Below are 12,716 nucleotides of genomic sequence, written 5' to 3'. Positions count from 1 at the left end.
CAGTGCGGAGTTTTAGTAATAATTTCCAGATGTGGAGAGGGCCAGATAGTGTTTTCCTTATCCAGCAGCAGAGTCGCAAAATTCTGCTGCTTTAAGCTTCTCTAGACTCGTATAGACTCATAGACTTTAAGGCCAGAAGGGACCATTATCATCATCTCCTGCACGTTGCAGGCCACAGCACCTCACCCACCCACTCCTGTAATAGACCCCTCACCTCTGGCTGAGCTACTGAAGTCCTCAAATGGTTTAAACCTCAGCAACGTCCAGCATCGTACAAAAGTCCCCAAACACAGACAGTTCCTGCCCCCCAAAGCATTCTAAGTAAGACACAGACAGAGCTTTTTTTTATTTTGCTTAAATATTTAGTGGCAAATTTTCAAAACAACCGAGTGCTTAACAGCGCCTGGTTAGGCACCTTAACTAAGCAGGGGTATTTTCAAGGGCTCAGCACACGGCAGCTGCTGTTGCTCTCAAGAAGAGCTGAGATTTTAAAAAAATCTGGCCACGGTAACCTAGGGGCCTAAATGGAAGTTGAGTTCTTTGAAAATTTGGGCCCACTTATGGATGCTAAGCCTTCCCCTGGATTTTAAGTACAAAAAGGCACCTACACACAAACTCTCAGGGCCCTTACTTTAAAGTCAATCCATATAGAACAAGGAAACCTGGAGAGAATTACTAGTATTTTTTTTAACTTTATATATTAGAATATTAACTAACTTCTTATGGGCATTATTTCCGTCGAACCTGCCCTACATTTAAATGAAAGCTTTAAAAAAGAATGTCTGAGCTATCTTCCTTCCCTGTGCAAAGTGATCTTCGAGAGAGGTCTCTTTTGCAGATTGCCTGGTGTGCACTGGTATCAGTGATCTCTTGCTTTAAGAGACAGCCTAGAGGAATTATGGCGGCTGTCACGGAAGCTGTGATTGTTCGATATGCCACCTTCTTCTAGCTTTGTGCATTAGGCCCAAGCTGACAGCAGTTTTATTTCAGCGTTCGTGAAAGTGATTTCTGCCACCACTGAACTGGCACGTATCCCATCCAGGAATGTGCACCATGCAGTGTGAGAAAATCCCAAAGATACCATCTTCTGTTTCTCCAGGGTCTTCCAGACTCTGGTTCCTTTAATGTATTCTTTTAAAGCAGAGATTGAGGCACCATGTTGAGGGCGCTAATGCAGTTTTCTCGGACCTTTTTTGGATGGGAGTGGGGCAGCGAGGGGAGAATGTCATAATCATGGTTTAACCTGGGTATGTACCAGGGCTAAAACGTGGTTCTCTAAGGTGGCACCTTTGCTAGCCTTTTATGCTCTATAACTGGGGTTCTCAAACTGGGGGTCGGGACCCCTCGGGGTTGTGAGGTTATTACATGGGGGGTCGTGAGCTGTCAGCCTCCACCCCAAACCCCGCTTTTCTTCCAGCATTTATAATGGTGTTAAATATATAAAAATGAGTTTTTAATTTATAAGGGGGGTTGCACTCATAGGCTTGCTATGAGAAAGGGGTCACCAGTACAAAAGTTTGAGAACCACTGCTCTATAATAACATGCTGTGCTGCAATAATGGTGGCAAGGGTGGGAGTGCAGGTGTAAATAGGATGCCCGTGACCACCGAATTTTAAACCACCATGCCGTCCAGGATGCTACTGCATAGACAGACCACATGGTGGTAAAAATGCCGGAGGTCTTTCTGTGCTTCAACGTTGGTTCCACCAGTTGTTGCAATGGGTTGATGACGGGCTCTAAATTTGCTAGTGAATAGGCGGCCTATCATGATTGTCACATTTGGTTTTTTCCTCACCATCTCCAGGCACAAAAAAATGGCATGGTTAGCCATAACCCTGATAGAGAGACAAGATGGATGAGGTAATATCTTTTATTGGGCCAACTTCTGTTGGTGAGAGAGACAAACTTTCGAGCTACACAGTGCTCTTCCTCAGGTCTGGGAGAGGTACTCACAGTTAAATATAAGGTCAAACAGATAGTTTAGCATAAGTAGTTAACACATAGTCTAAGGGGCCATTCAAGGTGAAATGGTCCATTAACACCCCTGTAGTCATAGGACAAAAAGGGTGGTTAGTGGGTTACAGATTGTTGTAATAAGCAATAAGTCCAGTCTCTTTATTAAGACATGATTTTTAGTGTCTAGCAAAGTTATGAATTTAAGCTCCCAGACTCATCATTTGAAAGTGTTGTGCAGGTTTCCTTTGAGGATGAGGACAGAGAGGTAAGATATGGAGTGATCTCTTTGTGAAAAGAGTTCACCCACAGGTGATATGGTAATTTTGACTTTTATCATTTTCCTGTGTGAGTTCATTCGCTAACACGCTTTTTTGTCCTATTACTGCAGGGGTATTAACAGGCCACTTCACCTCGAATGGTCCCTTAGAATATGTGCTAACTACTTATGCTAAACTATCTGTTCGACTTTGTATTTAGGTGTGACTCTAGGAGTACCTTTCCCAAACCTGAAGAAGAACTCTGTAGCTCGAAAGCTTGTCTCTCTCAACAATAGAAGTTGGTCCAGTAAAAGATATTACCTCGCCCACCTTGTCTCTCTATATTCTGGGACTGACATGGCTATAACACGGCTTAAAACCATGATACACAGACTAGTCTACACATGGCTATTTTTGTAGTGTAGATGGGAGCTTATCTGCATAAAGATATGCTCAGTTAAACAATTGACCCTGCATGAATGAACGAATGAAAGTAACAATAACAGTTTTTTACATGATTTAGTTGGGGATTGGTCCTGCTTTGAGCAGGGGGTTGGACTAGATGACCTCCTGAGGTCCCTTCCAACCCTGATATTCTATGTTTTGGTTCAGCTGGAGAGACGCTTTTTCTGCTAAACTGGCTAGCTGACTGAGCATGTGTTGTCTCATGTTAGGAACAGTAATTGTCACTGTACGGCACGCAAGGCTAATTGTAACGGATTGTACTTGGTTATTCAGTGTGTCGAAAGCATCTTTTCCCAGTTCACTTTTGGGAAGACTAAATCTGTTGTTGTAGCTTTGCGTTGCCATCAAATGTTTTGTAAACATTTCAAAGTAGAGATGGGCCTGAATTAATTTCCTGTAGCCCAGTTCAGGTCAGAGTTTGCCATTTGAACACACCTTGGTCCAAATCTGAATTTCCCCAAATTGAAGGCAGTTTGGATTCAGATTCTTCTTATTGTGGTTAAGGTAGCACCTGAAGGCCCCGACAGAGATTAGAACACCTTTGTGCTAAATGTTGAGGACACATAGTAAGAGAGAGTCCCTCCCCTTCAGAGTTTACAGTGTCAGTAAACAAGACAAGGGGTAGGGAAGAGAGTAATAATAACCTCATTTTATAGAAGGGGAACTAAGGCACGGGATAGATTAATTGACTTGTCCAAAGCCGTTGGAAAGTCTGTGGCAGAGGCAAGAATTAAAACCAAGAGGCAGCTCTTCAGCTGGTGCAAATTACCGTAGCTCGATACTTGCCTCAGATCTCCTGAGTCCCAGCCTAGTGCCTTAACAACCAGACACTCTTTCCTTGTTTCGAATCCCCATGCTCAGATGCTGCGCTCAGTTGTGCGGTTTTAGTGTGAGCCCATCCCAAATTTAGAGGCACCTCGCACAAAAAATGGACCTTTTGTTACGTTGGGCTCCAGTCCTGCAAACATGGATGATTTCAGTGGGTCTACTCATGGTAGTAAAGTTAAGCATGTATGTAAGTGGATTGGGGCCAGAATGATGATTTGTGCTTTGGAAGTTCTAAGGGAACACTGTGCGGTGACAATTTATATTAAAAAAAAAAATCTTGACCTTTGTTACTCCATAAGACCTTAGATCATTAAAACTGAATTGTAAATATCTATTTTATTTTTCACCATTAGTGCAGTTGTACCTTTTGCACTACTTTCAACACGCACAGTGAAATGCACTAGCGAGCTTCACTTGGTACATTCATTTTTCTCTCTGACTTAAACTAATCTGAGTTCAGCAAAGCATTTACGTGCAAATGTCAGTGCTTTGCTGAAGAGGGAAGTACTGTTGAATTAAGGCCTAACAGAACAACAGTGTGAGAGATTAAAAACAGTAAACAAAGCTGTCAGACCTAGGAGTGGTGAAGAGTAGAATCCACAATGGATAGCTCCATTGAATCTCGGCCACTCTTGCTCTTTCATAGCATGATGATGAATTGATTATAGCTATGTCTGCAGTACAGACCTTACTGTGGCACAGCTGTACTGCTGCAGCTACGCCTGCTGTAAGGTCTCCCGTGTAGCCGCTCTATGCCGACGGGAGAAAGCTCTCCCACTGACATAATTAAACCACTCCTAACGAGCAGCGGTAGCTATGTTGGTGGGAGAGCGTCTCCCGCCAACATAGCACTGTCCACACTGGTGCTTTTGTTGGCGAAACGGATGTCGCTCAGAGGTGTGTTTTTCCACATGCCTGACCGACAAAAGTGCTAGTGTAGTCATAGCCTATTTTAGATGAAGTGAATCTGTTGCTTTGGGATTAAGTTTACAAGATTACATTCTTAAACACAACTTTAAAATTAGGAGTGGTGGCTTTGTTTTTATTTTTGTCTGTTGTTGGGTTTTTTTGCCTAGTGGACTTGAAAGGCATCTTTTGAAAATTGGCCGTTTGACACCTTGAAGGCACTTGCAACCTGATCAGTGGTATCAAGGTTCTTCTGGCAGAGCTGTTTTAGCTGACTGAACAAAGTGAATCACCTTGACAGCCAGTCCAACTGTATTTACAACTGAAAACGTATGACGTGCCATCCAGCATTGGAATGTGTGTTTTGTTTTTAGTTTTTTTTTGTCAAGTAGGGGTCGCAAGGGATTCAGTGGAATAAGTAAGTGTGTCTGTGTGTGGAGAGGGAGTGTACGCATACCTAGGAAAATGTGTAAGACCATTACAACGATGACATTTTGCTGCTGTACAACCTTAGCAGTGCTTTTTGCTAAAATACAATCCATTGAACGATAGACGTTGCCCATAGCTACTGAACTCTGAGTGAGCTAGACTTCCAGTGCAGTTCTTCTTTAACGGAAGCATAGAAACTGCCTTTTAAATATTCATGCAAATTAATAAACACTTTAGGCAAATTGATAGATACTTTTGAGTCTCAAAGTTCAACTGAAACTCGGCAGAACATTTAACTAGGTTGGTCGCATCACAGCCTGTATTGAAAGCTTGTCCAGGGACTAAAGAGAGAATGATCATGGTTTCAGAGGGCAAGGAAACAATATGTTGATTAAATGCTGCAGTACTGCTACCTTCCTAAGTGCAGTCAGTAAGGGGTATATTAACAATGGTAGGAATGACCTATTCACCGTGGCATTTTCTAAAATTAATTAGAGTGCCTTTACTAGTCTTTAAAAGGGTTTATTTAAAGCTTCTCGTTTTTCTTTTTAACAGCTGCTCTTTTCTAAGGTTTTAATGTCCCAAATGAAAAGCGAATCCTGGAAAAATAAGACACGCTTTTCCTTTTACAGGAAAGAGATGTTTTCTTATGACAATCTGTTTGTAGGGAATCTCTTCCCTTTAACAGGTGGTGATGCATATGAAGTGAGAATGATTGATTGTTTTTGATTACACAACCAAAAAATAAAAATGTGCTTAAAGCCTTGTTCTTGAAACTTTCACTTAGGGTTTGTCTACACTGGCACTTTGTCGGCAAAACTATTGTCGTTCAGGGGTGTTAAAAAAACACCCCGTCCCCCCCGAACGACACCAACCCTAGGGTGACCAGATCACCCAAGTCAAATATCGGGATGTGGGGGGAGGGCAAAACCTCCCCCTCCACACATCCCCTCCCCCTTGTGTTCATCTAAGGCTACAAAAGTGTGGAAGTTTCAATATCTCTATTTGACAGAGGGCAAAAATGATGCGCACAGTGGTTTATACAATTATGTTTTGATTTCTGATCCCTAATATTTGGCTCATGGCAGTACTTTTTTTCATTAGCTTTCGTTACTTTATAACAAAAAGTGGCTTTCTAAAGAAATGAATTTGTGTACAAGAGCTGGGGTTATAGTTTGCAAGTAGAGCATAAAAACAACCAAATTAAATAAAACAAAAATACAACTGAAACAATTTGTTATGCCAGTTTCTCATTTTATATTTTGAAGATGAAATACAATACATCTGTTTGTTTGTTCTACCTAGACTGGGGGACGCATTAGAACAATTCTGCATTGGCAGGGAGATGGATTAGCTGACCTACTAGGTCTTTCCATCTCCAGCTTGCACGATTCCTCGAGACAGACTTCAACATTCTATTTCACATAATGCAGACAGACATAATGTAATCAGTAAGGTGTTGACAATGCTGATTTAAAACACTTGAAATGAATTAGTCTCCCAGGTCAGTAGTCTGAGCCTTCAATTCCCATCTCTTGTTTCACTTTTTCAGGAGCTATTGTGTTGGCTCTGCTTTCCAAAATGCATGATTATTCCCAGTAGACTCACTGTACTAGTTTTAGTTTTGTGGGGCAGAGGAGACTCAGGCGTGTTTGCTTGAAGAAACGTTTGTCTTTCCCCAATTAGTGCCTGTCTTTCCCCCGGGGTCTTGGATCTGGAATAAAGATAGGTTGAGTACTTTCTAGTTTTCTGTTTAGCTGCTTTGAGAATTGCACCAGCGTCACACAAATCATGCTGTAGTTCTAGTTTTCCAGTTTTCTTTTTTCCAATTTTCCTCTTCTTGGAGATAAGTTATAAGCATTTGACATGAAGAGATTTCTTTTCGCTGTATATAGTATACTTTGCATTAACATCTCCATAATTTTTACAGTTTCACCCGCCATGTTGGTCAGCCAGCCCAGGACCCTGATGTTACTGTATCATTGCTCATTTAGCCTGTATCTCTGAGTGCCTTAATTTTTCCATCTGTACAATGGAAATAATACTTACTTTCCCCGCATAAGTGATAGAAGGATTAATCAGTTAACATTTGCAAAGCACTGGGAAGTGCTAAATTCATCTGGTTTCACTGCTTTTAATTTTTGTGCTGTCAGCCTGCTTGTTAATCCTCTCCATACGGTTCTGTTCTTGGTCCTGAACTTGTAGGAGGCGATGGTGTATGTAGAGACTCCACACAGTTCTTTTATTTTGCCCTGATAGGTTTGGCTCTGGAAACGGAGTACCGGTCATTTGAGAGAATGTGCTGTGTGAGATACTTGTGCTGCCTGTTTGCAGTGACCCACAGTGGTAGTGTGTTAACAAAGCATTGCTATGTTACCCTCATCTTAATGACTTCTGCAGCTGTAGTACAAGATCAGACAGCCCCTCTAGGTTAGGGTGACCAGATTTTAAAGCTTTTAAGTTGGGGAAATCCAAGATGCCTTAATTACTACTATCCTCTGGTGTTGAAGATTATTGGAAGGTTTGGGAGCTGAGAACGGCACCTGGTGTTTCTGGCTGGTTGTGGTGGTAGATGTCCACTCATACCTTCCTTCCCTGGCAGTGGCTTTGCAGCCTCCTTCCCTCAACAGTCACCATGGTCTTCCTTGATCCCTATCTTAAAGGATCGTAAACCTCAACAGCTCATCCAGTAAGCTCTTGTAGCACCTCCCCTGTTGTAGCACCTCCCCTGGTACTCCCCTGCTGAATTGTGCACTCAGCGTATGGTGGTATTGCAAATCCCACTCTTGTGCTGTCTGGTGTGCTCAAGGATTTGGAGAACTCCTGGCTCCAACATGAGTTGGATCAGGCACAAGTTGAAGAGGGATGACGCTCCAGTGCAAATCAGAGGCAACTGGGGTCCTTAAGGTAGGGGAAAAAGCCTGATGGGGAGAATTTGGCCAACTGCCCAGTTATTTTTAAACTAGCACATTTGGCCTCCTGAACTGAACTAACCTTCAGGTTTGGATTGCTGCAAAGCCGTAGGCCGATGGCTCACCTGTAGTGCAGTCCTGATTGCTGAAATAAACTCACCCCTCAGCTGTGACCCGCACAATGCCCTGTTAATGCCAGTTCTGGGATGCCTCACAACTCTGCCAATGCACCTCACTCCTGTCTTGCAGGACCCACTGCTATTTTAGCCCTGGATCCCTGCTCTGCCAGTTTACCTTCGTCCTAATCTGCAACACCTGTGCTATTCTGTTTTAGGCCTTTCTTTAACAGCGTCAGTCAACTGTACCAAATTACATACTGCATTTATTATGTGGATGGACAATCTCCAGTAAGCAAGGGAGAGCAATCAGAAGGAAGTGAAAATATGTTTCCAGCAAGCTGTGCAAAGCAAATTCCTTAACACATCATGCTTCTTAGCACCCTGATCAAGAATATACTGTCTAGGCCTACTATACTGTCCACTTGAACAATGCCAGTTCCAATTCCTATTGAGTAGTATTTGAAGGCTACTGGTCTTCAACATCAATTTGTATTGGCAGAGACCTTATTAAAGGAGGATTCCTTGGGTAGTAATAACATCTCAAGAAACATCACTATCAGTAGAGTTGTAAATCCACTTGGATCATAAATTTCCCAGTGCTGGGGGCCATGCTTTTTCATTAGGCCGAGAAGTCCCAGGCACAACAATGGTGCTCTATAAATACTAAATACAACAATAAATCAGTTATCAGCAATCCTCACCCCCTAGATTGAGGTCAGAGAGAAAAGTCACTGGAGGGGAAAACAGCATGGATGGCTGAAATGCCTAATGTCTCCTTGGGGGAGCATAACCCAAAGTTCAGGCATGGCATTTAATTAAAAAAAAAAAAATAGCCACCAAAGAATGAGTATCTGTCAAACAGACAATTAACTGTCTGATGTGAGGAGCCTAACTTTCCAAATGCATAATGCTTCTATGCTAGCACAGAGCTTCCAAACCATCAAACACCTAGGAGGCAATATGTCGTCTCCCTGGGAAAGGAGTGCCATCAATCTGAATTTTGTCAGCATGCGGTAGTCCATGACCACGATTATGATACGTCTCAGCCCACATGTGTGACAAAGACCAGTGTGTGGCTATTCTATTAGGAGACTTAAAATGCTGTGGGATTTCTACCACTAATTTAAATGACTCTGTAACCCCAGTTTCATGAATCTTTGTTTCTGATGTAAATAATTTTCAACAACAGGAGTGAAGGAACACCTTATTTGTGCGCAATGTAGGTAGGGCCTAGGACCCCCTCAAAATGGGGGGCATTTAAGATGCATGATGATTTTGCCACCCAGTGGAAGTAATGTTTGCAGTATTTCCTGTAGGAAGTAAAAGGAATACAGCAAACCCTGATGCAGTTTCTACCTTGCCTATCTGTTTGTTAGAGCAGCTGTCCTCATGGTATGTAAGTGCTTATTGGCTTGTAAAATTCTAAGAGTTAGATCCTTGGCGGGTGTAAATTGGCATAGGTCTGTTGAAATCAGTGGAACTAAGCTGATTTTTACTGGCTGAGGATCTGGCCTCAAGTATTAAGTAAATAAGGCCTTGTCTACACTACAGTGTTTTGTCGACACTCAAAAAGTGCTATTATAAAAATTGGTATTACATGTTCACACTCACTCCCTCTGTCAGCAGAGCGCGTCCACACTTGGGGCACTAACATCGACAGTGTGAGCAGTGCACTGTGGGTACTTATCCCACAGTCCAGCTTGACACCTTCTGCCGCTAGGTCTTGTGGGAAGGTGGAGCGGATTGCGGCGCATCTTGGGACCGGGCTCAATGTCCCGTGATGCATTGCTTTCTGTCCCAGCATTCCATGGGCTTCCGGTTTTCCTTTGTGGCATTTTTCAGTGGCCCTTCTTTGCTGCACACCCCAGCATATTTGTGAGAAGGGATGGATCTGGCACTGCTCTCCTATGCTCTGATAACTGTCATGAAGATATCGCGGATGGCAGTGCAGTTAATTGCAAAGTTCCTAACTGAAGAGGACTTCCAATTGCCTGACATGCAATGTGATATGGATATGAGAAACTTTAGATTGCTTTTGGCATTCACAGAACAGCTGCAGAGGGTGGACCATCACTTTTGAGCTCAGGAAACAAGCACTGAATGGTGGGATCATATTGTCATGCAGGTGTGGGATGATGAGCAGTGGCTACAAAACTTTCAGCTGTGGAAAGCCACCTTCCTGGAACTGTGTGCAGAGCTCGCCCCAGCACTGCAGTGCAAGGATACCAGAATGAGAGCTGCTCTATCAGTAGACAAGCGTGTGGCAATCGCTGTGTGGAAGCTGGTAACTACAGACTGAATCAGTTTCGAGTCGGGAAGTTGACAGTTGGGGCTGCGTTAATGCAAGTGTGCAGGGCTATTTATCACATCCTGCTACGAAGGACCATGACTCTGGGAAATGTGCATGAAAAAGTGGATGGCTTTGCAGAAATGGGTTTCCCTAACTGTGGAGGGGCGATAGATGACACACACATTCCAATTTGGCACCAGACCACCTTGTGACGGAGTACATCAATAGGAAGGGGTACTTCTCCATGGTGTTGCAGGCGCTTGTGGATCAGTCTGGGCGTTTCACTGACATCAACGCAGGGTGGTCCGGGAAGGTACATGATGCACGCATCTTCAGGAACACCAGCCTGTATAGAAAGCTACAAGCGGGGACTTCCTTTCCAGACCAGAAGATTACAGTGGGGGATATTGAAATGCCCATAGTGATCCTGGGAGTTCTGGCGTACCCCTTACAGCCGTGGCTCATGAAACCTTGTACAGGAAACCTGGAAAGCAGTAAGGAGCGGTTTAACAACAGGTTGAGTAGGTGCTGGATGACAGTGGAATGTGCCTTTGGCAACTTAAAGGCGCACTGGCGATGCCTTTATGGCAGGTTAAACCTCAATGAAGATAATATTCCCATGGTCATAGCCGCGTGCTGTGTGTTGCATAATCTTTGTGAAGCTACGAGTGAAAGGTTTGCTCGGGGTGGAGTTTTGAGATAGATTGCTTGGTTGCTGATTTTGAGCAGCCAGATAGTAGGGCTATCAGAGGGCCCCAGAGAGGGGCAATTCGAAGCAGGGAGGCTTTGAAGCAACACTTTGAAAATGAGAAGCAGTAACTTATATCTCTGATTGTTGCTGCAATGTTACATTACGTGTAGTTTTCCTAGGAAGCAGTGGTGACATTTGGGGCCTTACATTCCAGAGAGCAAATGATTAAATTGCCTGTGTATGGATTGGTAGTGCCTGCTATCTCAATTTCTAGGAAACAGAGATGTTACCATTCAAAAACTTTGCTTTTATTGCACAAGAAAGCACACATACACTCTCTCTCTCCATCTGTGTGTGTGTGTGTGCGCGTGTGCGTGCACGCGTGCCCAGCTATCATTTTGAAAGTTGTCCGAGGAGGTGGAGTGAAGGGGAAACCGAGAAGTCCCAGAAAGGAGAAAGCACTGTGTAGGCAGAGTTGGGGGAAGTGGGGGCATGGAAAAGAGTTCTGAATGTTCTGCAGGAGAGCATGAGCACGCATCTGCTCAGTCTGCAGCATTATTAAGGACTTCAGCATCTGCATTTTGCTCCTCCATTACTTTAATCATCCGCTCAGTAGCATCCTTAACAAACTCCTGATTTTCTTTTCTGTCCTGCCTTTCAGCTTCCCTCCACTCCTGGCGTTGCCTTTTCTCTGCATTGGGGAATTGCAGTATCTCCCGGAACATGTCTTCTTTGCTCCGTCTTTCCTCCAGGAAACTTCCCTAGAGATCTCTCTGGAGGATTCCCGTGAGATCTCGGCGTGCGTCAACACCCTGTTCTGCCGTACTGATTAGCTACACAGGGAAATGTTCAGCACACAGAAACATAGCCAGCCCTGTACATTTCTGTTCCCTGAACCCACCTCCATATTACACAAACCACAGCCACTTGCCAGGCATATCCTCTCCTGCTTCTTGCTCACCGGAGAGCAACTGCTGAGACTGGCTAAACATCTCTGGAGTGGTGAACAGTTCCTGGCTGCCTGCCCCACTGGGCGACCCCACCGGGAGCTTCACTTCGTCGTCTAACTCCACCTCTTCATCAATGACTTCATCCTCTGGGTTAGGTCCTCTTTCCGCTGCCTCCAGGCCCGCCAAAGTATCCACGGGGCTCTTGACGGTGGAGGTGGGGTCGCCACCGAGGATAGCATCCAGATAGAACTGGCAGGTCTTAGATGCAGCACCAGAGCGCTGATTTGCCTTCCTTGCCTTATGGTATGCCTGCCTCAGCTCCTTTATCTTCGCTCTGCACTGCAGCATGTCCCAATCCTAGCCCTTTTCTCACAAACTTCGAGAAATCCCCCTGTAGGTATCCCAATTCCTACGGCTCAAGTGCAGCTGTGACTGCACAACCTCCTTTCCCCATATACTGAGCAGATCCACAGTGGTCCAAGCGGGAGAGCGTTTGCTGCGATAACCTGCCATGGTCACCTGGGAAGATGTGATGAGACCTCTCCCGGCCAAGCAAACAAGAAATGGAATTTCGTAAATTCCCCTGGCTTCTAAGGGGGAGGGACAGATTGTTCATCTGGCTGCAGGGCAGTGGAATTCAAACTGATGGCCAGAGAGGTCACGATGGGCATTGTGGGACACCTTGTGGAGGCCAATTAAAGTGATAAAATCAAGCGTGGTGTCTACACTGGCACTTTGTCAACAAAAATTTTGCGCAAATAGTCTTGTCTTTAGTCGGGGTGGTTTTATTTTGTCGCCAAAACAGGGCATTTTTGCCGTCAAAGTTGCATCACAGTATATACGCATCCACTGTTTTGTCAACAAGTGTAGACAAGGCCTTACACTTACTAAGGCAAATCCCTTTAGATTCTC

The sequence above is a fragment of the Terrapene carolina genome, unplaced genomic scaffold (assembly GCF_002925995.2).
Source record: "Terrapene carolina triunguis isolate 2854851 unplaced genomic scaffold, T_m_triunguis-2.0 Scaffold374, whole genome shotgun sequence".
Lineage (NCBI taxonomy): Eukaryota > Metazoa > Chordata > Testudines > Emydidae > Terrapene > Terrapene triunguis.
Note: the sequence above shows the minus strand (reverse complement) of the source record.